Raw genomic sequence first — 8,651 nt, 5'->3', positions numbered from 1 at the left:
AGGGGGCATCCACAACCTCCCTGGGCAGCCTCTTTCGGCACCTTACTACCTTCATGGTGAAGTATTTCTTCCTGATGTCTAACCTAAATCTCCTTTTTTTCGGGTTGAAACCATTACCCCTTGTCCTATCACTGCCCTCGCTGGTGAAAAGTTTCTCCACATCTTTCTTGTAGATCCCCTTTGGATACTGGATAAGGTCTTCCCATAGCCCTCTCTTCATCAGGCTGAACAGCCGCAAGTGTCTCAGCCTGTCTTCATAGCAGAGGTGCTCCAGCCCTCTGATCATCTTTGTGGCCCTTCTCTGCACCCTCTCCAACAGCTCCACACCTTTCCTGTGCTGAAGGCCCCAGAACTGTACACAGAATTCCAGGTGAGGTCTGACCAGAGCAGAGTAGAGGGGCAGAATCGCCTCCCTGCTGGCCACGCTTATTTCGATGCAGCCCAGGATGCAGTTGGCTCTCTGGGCTGTGAGCGCACACTGGCAGCTCATGTCGAGCTTCTCATCTACTACCACACTTGGGTCCTTCTTCTCAGGACTGCTCTCTATCCATTCTCCCTGTAGCCTGTATTTTTGCCTGGGATTTCACGAGTCCAGCTGCAGGACCTTGCACTTGGCCTTCTTGAATTTCATGAGGTTGGCATTGGCCCACTTCTCAAGCTTGTCACGGCTTGGCATGATAGATCAAGTTTTATTAATGATACATCAGAACTGAAAAAGTTATGTGTGACCAAAAGCAGAACACAGGGAAAGTCAAAGCCATAATTGAGCTGCTCTGAACTGGTAGAGTGAAACTATCTCTATTGAAATGTATTTTCCTACACTTGCATTCTCTCCTTAACAGCAGGATATATTTTCAGCCTTCTGGAGGGATGAATCGATAAATTGATAACTCCAGGATATTGGAATATTGATGGAAACTACTCTGAGGTACAGAGGAGAATATTAAGACATTCAGCAGACCCTAAAATGTCAAGTTACCCAGTGCTTTTTCACTGCATCAGAATGCATCACAACTTCGTGGGCTGAGTCTAGAGATAGTCTATGATTAGACTCACTCTAGCGACAGACTTTCTGTAAATGTATTAGTAAAATAATAAAAGGCACATTCTGACCATCTGTGCCAATTACCCCCAAAAGGCAGAGTAGAACAGTTCACCACATAGTCTGCATCAAATGAACCCATAATATATGTTTATTAGCTCTGAAAAATAGACTGGTGAAATCTGCACACTCCTCCCTCTCCGCCCCCCCCCCCCCCCCCCCCCCCCCCCCCGAAAAGTATTTTGAAACACTGTACTTTCAGTGAATTGAGTAACAAGTGCTGTCACCTTCAGCTGTCACCTTAGTGGGTACCCATTCTGTTTTCATAAGACAGGGCTAAGACATGCAAACTGTCTGTTCCTTGTGTTTTGAGGTGCAAACTGTAATTCCTTCTTTAACTTACCATACCCCGTATCTGTCAAACTGCCTCTGAATTTTCTTCCCATGACAGCTCAACACCATTCCCTTTGCTCCGTTTACAGCCCATTCCTTCTTGCCCTCAATACAGAGAAATTAATGCCCTTCCTATTTGCAGCATCCTTTTACGTATTTAAAGGCCCTTACACAGCTCTCTTCTGCCTTTTCTTCCTGACATTAAACAACAACTCCATTCATCCTGTGGTTAATCCTATGAGACCAGGTTTCCTGAAACCCTGATCCATCTTAGTTGTAGTCTCTGGATGCTTTCTAGTCGGCATCTCTCTTTCTTGAAAGCTGATCCTCAGAAACAGACACTGTTTCAGATGGGAATTAATGGGAGACCCCAGCCCAGACTATTTTTCCACTGTCAGTAATTTGAGGGAGATTAACCTCTATTAGCCTGCTACTGGGAACATCAGTTGAGGGTGTGAAGGCTTTCTGGAGTCCAACCTAGGTACCTGCCCTTGACAAGACCTTACACTGTCAGAGAAGGAAACTGATTTGTTGCTCCTTTCACACGGTTCCTTCTTTGTTGTCATTTTTCTGTTGTGGTTGCCTGGAATATTACTTTATCTGAGTGGGAACTGAAATTTCACTAGTTAAAATAATGTGGTTTTATTTTTAAAATCAATCCATGAATTTTCAATTTCATTGAATTTTTCTTTGGTCCTCTTACCTCTTAATTCTTCCCTGTCCTGCTGTGACAAACCAAAGTTGTCTCTGGACAACAAGGGAATGAGAGATTTCTATATGCTCAACTACAGAGTTTAACAAGTTTATTCCCAGTTTATTCCTTGACGATTTTTGCTTAAGGGAGTCAACTTGAATGTTGTTGATACTGACAGGGAAGAGCATTACAGGGCTGGGCCAAATCCTGTCTGTCTCTGCGGTGGGTGAAGGTGCCTCTATTGATAGTCTTTGTGGCTGCCGATCAGTGGTGAGGAGGGCTTTGTGGAGGGGCTGGCACAAAGGGGCTGCTGGGGCTGGCACAAAAAGGGGTTGCTGGGGCTGGCACGAAAAGGGGTTGCTGGGGCTGGCACGAAAAGGGGTTGCTGGGGCTGGCACAAAAAGGGTGCTGGGGCTGGCACAAAAAGGCTGCTGGGGCTGGCACGAAAAGGCTGCTGGGGATGGCATGAAAAGGGGCTGCTGGGGATGGCACAAAGGGGCTGCTGGGGATGGCACAAAGGGGCTGCTGGGGCTGGCACGAAAAGGCTGCTGGGGCTGGCACAAAGCGGCTTCCTCCTCGCAGTGGGGAGGCAGGGCCTGGCCAGGCTTGGCCTGTCGGGTCCCAGGAGAGGCAGCTTGGAGGCCATGCCCAGGACCTGGCTAGAGCGGGGCTGTGTCAGGGCAGAGCCGCTTCAGGGAGCCGGAGCAGGTCTGCGGCAGGGGCTGGGGCTTGCCCCAGGGCTGGCTTCAGGTAGGGTTCGGTGGGAGCTGAGCTGCAGGGTCATCACAGCTGGGCAGGGCTGGCGGGGGCTGAGCTTGCCTGTCCGGCCAGGCTTTGCTCCTGGTCAGCATGACCGAGCGTACCTTGGTGTGAAGAAGAGTTGAATGGAGGATGCTAACTGCTAGTACCTTTAGTCTTAAGCACTAAGTAAAACAGGTAATAGAAAACAATAACTAATGAAATGGCTTCAAGTTACACCATGGAAGGTTTAGGTTGGATGTCAGGAAAAACTTCTTTACAGAAAGGATTGTTAAGCACTGGAATGGGCTGCCCAGGGAAGTGGTTGAATCAGCATCCCTGCAGGAGTTTAAAAATCATCTAGATAAGGTGCTTAGGGATGTGGTTTAGCAGTGAGCTGGTAGAGTTAGGTTAGTAGAGTTAGGTTAAAGGTTGGACTGGTGATCTGACAGATCTTTTCCAACCTGAACATTCCATGATTCTAAACTTACTGTGAAGTACCTCATTAGCATAGAATCATAGAATGGCTCGGGTTGGAAGGAACCTTGAAAGATCCTCTGGTTCTAACCCCCCTACACGGGCAGGGAAGGTAGCTGTGCATTTTTGGTCTATAAAAGAAGCCCTGTGTTATTATGGGTAAGGGCTGCTAGCTTTGTGGATTCACCACAAGGGGAAGCCCCCCTTTCTGCACAGAACTCAGACAGGAATGCCTCGTCTCTCCGTGCGGACTGCTTATTGCACAGGGGGTGAACGGCTCCAGTTCCGCCACACCACCGGGGCCGCTCCCTGGGGCGGGCTCTGCTTTTGGCGCCGCTGTCCCTCTCTCCCGGCTCCTGCCGGAGCTGCGGGAGGCCCAATCCCGGCGGGAAGCGCCGTCGGAAACCCCTGCCGGGCCTTGGGCCTCGTGACGGGGATCCCGCCCCCTCTTCCCGCCGGGCCTTGCACGCGCTGCGGCGGCGGGAAGGTTGGGGCGGTGACGGCCCAGGTGCGAAGCGCGGCCAGTGACGCTGCTCCGGGGCCGGAGCGGAGGAGGGGGAGGAGGAGGAGGTTAGCCCGTTAGCCTGCTGTCAACGTTTAACACAGGATCGGTAACCTATGATTAAGATGTTTGTATTTATACTAAATTTTTGGTACCCAGTGGTAAAAATCAAACTGCACTCCCTCTCTTCCCTTTGTCAGCTTCTGTCAGTGAACGGTCTCAATCATGTTGCAAAATAGAGGGTCGCTGTGTCCTGCGATCCTGGAGAGCTCTAAGGGCCTCGGTTTAGGTTGGTAATTATAAGTTGGAAGATGGTTGAATTTGGTCAGTACTTTGTTTTTTTTCCTGTGGCCATAATTCTTGTCAGGTAATCTTGGCAGCTTTTCGGAGTGGTCTGTGACCCAGGCAGGAGGGCTGTTTGGTATGTTTCCTAGGCAACATGAGATCCCGGTGCAGTTACGGAGTGCCTGCTAGTCCCAACTCACTGTACTTGTGCCAGGATAAAAAAGTACTAGCAGATTGTTTAAACTCACTGCTCCAATCAGTGAGGTCAGCAGGTGCTAGATTGTCTCATCCCACTGCACTTCCCATCAAGATGTATTCTACCAAGCAAGAGAGAAGTCTTGCCTTGCCTCACCCTTCTGCCTGTACTCTACAAAGAACACGTTGCCTGTGTACAGGCAGGAGTACCCTCTTTCTCCTTCCTCACTGGGTTTATTGTGCGTATGAACAGTACATGTTGTAAGTACAGAGACATCTCGCTGCTCTACAGACTGTGTGTATTCCACGTACAGGCGGAAGAGCCCTGTACTACCTGCGTGCACCAGGTCTTTGCTCTGCAAAGAGAAAAGCCTCAGCTCACCTGTTAGTGTGCTTCTACAGGCAGAGTGTGCCCGAGGTACAGAGAGACTCCCTCCCCCATTCTTCCCAGATTTCACATGCAGGTGGGTGGAAAAGTCCTGCCTGGCTTGGCCCATTTCTGCTCTGTAACCAGAATATGTTCTACATCCTGACAGGAAAGTGCTGTGTGGTCTCTCCATATGTATTCTCCATAAAGCCATTTTACAATCTGTGTGGTGACAGAAAGGTAATGCCCTGCCTCACCTTTGTGCTGTTTTCTATTCTTTCTACAGCCAGTGTACACTGTAGCAGCAGCCCCAAAAGGCCTGCCTTGGTGATATCTAGTCTATAAGTAGGCAGAAGAGATGTGGTTTGCCTGTGTACAGCCTATCTACAGCTGGGACATAGTAACTGTCCAGAGAGAAAAGCCTCCCCATCTCCTTACATGCTGCATACTGAGAAACCAGGTCTGGTTTTGCCTGTCCATGTGCAGTCTTGAGGCAGACAGTGTGCAGTCTGTGTAGCCACAGAAAAGCCTCCCCTTGCTGTTGGCATGCTGAGTGTGCACAGGTGGTAAATACTGAATGTAGAGATAGGTGAGGCATGGCTTTTCAATGTACATATGACATAACTAATATATATAAAGTGATGAGGCTACTTTATGCCTTTTGTTAAGAATATTATCCTTTTTTTTATATAGCATTGCTATTCACTTCCGGATTAGTAAGTACAAGGAGGAATGAACTCTAAGTAACTTTCTCACTTAATAACTTTCTGTACTTATTTTTAATTTACTCTTATTTTGAGCTCAACTTCTGTATCTTTTTATTTGATTTTGGATGGTTTCTTGACTACAGATTTCTGTCTCTGACATGGAACTAGAATCTCACTAATTTGCACCCTCAAAATTCTTCTGTAATACAAGTAAATAGAAATCTTAACAGAGTTTCTACATTTTGCCAACTCTACAAACAGATGCAATTTGAAAACCATATTTAAATCCATATTAAGACTATGCAAATGTAGTATGTTATTTTTAAGAGCGTAGACTGGCCTCATCTGTTTTATAGGGGGATATTTAAAAAAACTGAGAAGTCCCATTTGGGAGGTTGTAAAGTCTGTCTCTTTAAACATTAATACACCTTTGAAAAATAGTAATTTTCTATGAAAATGCAGTAAATGTAGACAATATTGATGAACTCTAATATACATTAATACATAATATGTGATTAATGAAATTGTCTGCATTTTCTTGGGTTTAGATATTGTTATAGCAGCCTTCCAGTACCAGAAGTGGACATACAGGAAAGCTGGGGAGGGACTTTTTACCAGGGTGTGTAGTGGTAGGACGAGGGGTAGTGGATGAAAACTGGAAGAGACTAGATTTAGGTTAGACACTAGGAAGAAATTCCTTAGTGTAAGGGTGGTGCTGAGGTTGCTCAGAGGAGTTGTGGATGCACCCCCCCGGAAATGTTCAGGGCTGGGCTGCATGGGTCTTGGAGCAACCTGCCATGGAGGTGTCCCTGCCCATGCAGGGAGGTTGGAACTGGGTGATCTTAAAGGTCCCTTCCAACCCAAACCATTCTATGATTTTATGGATGTCTGTGGCAATGACAATAAAGATCTGTAATTTGGAAGAGAAACGGAGTCTGAAGCAGAGAAAATTAAACAAATTCCAGGTTATCTTAGTTATGGGTTTTTTTAAAATTACATTATCTAGAGTACTGTTTTCAGACAAAAGCAAAACAATTCTAGAGCATGCATGGCTTTATGTAAGTAAATATCGATGTAAGTACATAGGTGTATGTGTGCATGTACACATAGACAAAAGCTGTAGAATATTTCAAAGGATCACTCTAGGGACTGTTTGGGAGCTCAGAAGAGGTCACAAACTTCTAAAAATGACTTGACAGTGGCTCAGTTCCCACGGGACAGAAATATGAAATATTGCTGACATAAATTCTACAAAACCCCTATTTCTTTTAGCACCAAGAGTAAGTGTTTAATTACAGGGGGTGTATAGATGGTTCTTTTTTTCCTGTTGTTCTGCCTTAGAATTGTGATGTCTTAATAAGAACACAAACTTCTCCCCAAACAAAACAATGAAAAAGGAAGTGAGCAGTCCTGTTTAGGAGTTATGAGGAAGCTGAAAATATAAGGCAGTTGAAGAAAAATGAGGATGTCAAGTGATTTTTTCGCTGAGGTTAGCTACTACTTCATGGAACAGTCTCTCCTGCTTTTATTTGTTACACCTTGCATGCTCGTGTCACTTTCCTAACAGCAGCTCTGGCACCTGACTTCACGTGACCAGACCCATGGAACAAAAGCAGCAGAAAAAGAGTGTTCACCACCAACAATCTATTTTCCTGATTATTTAGATCCTTAAACTTTCATCTTTTGGGTTTAGAGAGACAGTGGGTGAGGCATAAGATAAACACAACTAGGAACAGAGAGACCAAAAGAAGAGGGCCATTCCTTTTTGCTGTACTTTGAGATCTGTTTATCTGTAACGTTAAAATGTTTTGTAAATCTTAAATTTGTGAATGATTTGAATTCTTCAGAAACAGTGGTTTTAATTTTGATTTTTGTCCCTCATTTTTCTGAATGTAAGATGTCTCAAATCTTTCAAGTGTGACATTAAAACACTCTATAAACTTTAAAGGAACGGTGGTATTTCTGATGACTTATGAGAAATTTCCCAAATTTTATAAACATGACTAATTTATTTGTTTCCTCTATAATATATATACACCTAATATATACATAGTAGTTTTTACATGATTGCTTGATTGTTTCTAAGTAAGTAACAAAGAATAATTAAGTATCACTAATGGGTAAAACTATTCATTATTTATTTCATTTCCTCTCTGTCCCTCAGATTGCTTATTTTAAGAAAGTATTGAAGCATTGAGCTCTTATTCTCTATTTTCATCTTCATTTAGTTGATTTTTTTCATTGTAAGGACTTAAATGATAAAGAAGGTAAATTTCAAAAAGTAAGCAATACTGCATTTTAAAAAGAGAACTTTATGCAGATTCTGACTGTTACAGAGATTTTGAAATTCTTTCATTATAGTGGCAAATGCAAACAGGATTATGGAAGTAGTCTAGCTAAAGGATTTCTGCTATCATCCTTAGTTTGACTGAAAGGAAATAAAATACTGTATTTAGCTGCATAATGTAAAATATGAACTTGTGGATATTTATTTAAATTATGTCTTTCTCTTAAAGCTAATGCAATAATTGATTTTAAAATAGAGTATATGTTAACAATTAACTTTCAGAAACTTTGCAAGTTAGCAAGGTAGTTTTCATAAGCTTGTGGCAAAGTCAAGACAGTCATTCAGAGCTTTTTTTTTTTTTTCTTTTATAATCATCTGGAACTAGGGCAAATATGCAGAGGAGAAAATATAATTATTTCCTGCTGAAACACAAAAGATGAGAGCTGTCTCCATTTAGTCATTTACACATACCTGTAGATTAGTGCTTACTGACATAGCAAATTCAAAAATAGAAAATGTGATTGTTACTGTATTTGGTTCATATTTTGTTGGTTGGTTGGGGTTTTTTTTGTTTTATTTTATATGGTTTTGGTGTTTTGTATTTTTTGGTGTGGGGAGTGTTTTTTAATTTCTTTTTTTTACTATAAGGAATAATTGTTATTGTAAGAGCTTTCTGTACAAAATAACAAACTGTTCTTGAGAAGTATGTATTCATGCTTACATGGTGCTGAAATAATAGAATCATAGAATCATAGAATCTTAGGGGTTGGAAGGGACCTCGAAAGATCATCTAGTCCAACCCCCCCTGCTAGAGCAGGGTCACCTAGAGCACATCACACAAGAACGCATCCAGGTGGGTTTTGAATGTCTCCAGGGAAGGAGACTCCACAACCTCCCTGGGCAGCCTGTTCCAGTGCTCTGTCACTCTCACAGTAAAAAAATTTTTTCGGATATTCACCTTGAA

This window comes from Apus apus, chromosome 3 (genome assembly GCF_020740795.1).
Source record: "Apus apus isolate bApuApu2 chromosome 3, bApuApu2.pri.cur, whole genome shotgun sequence".
Lineage (NCBI taxonomy): Eukaryota > Metazoa > Chordata > Aves > Apodiformes > Apodidae > Apus > Apus apus.
This window is presented reverse-complemented; position numbering follows the sequence as displayed.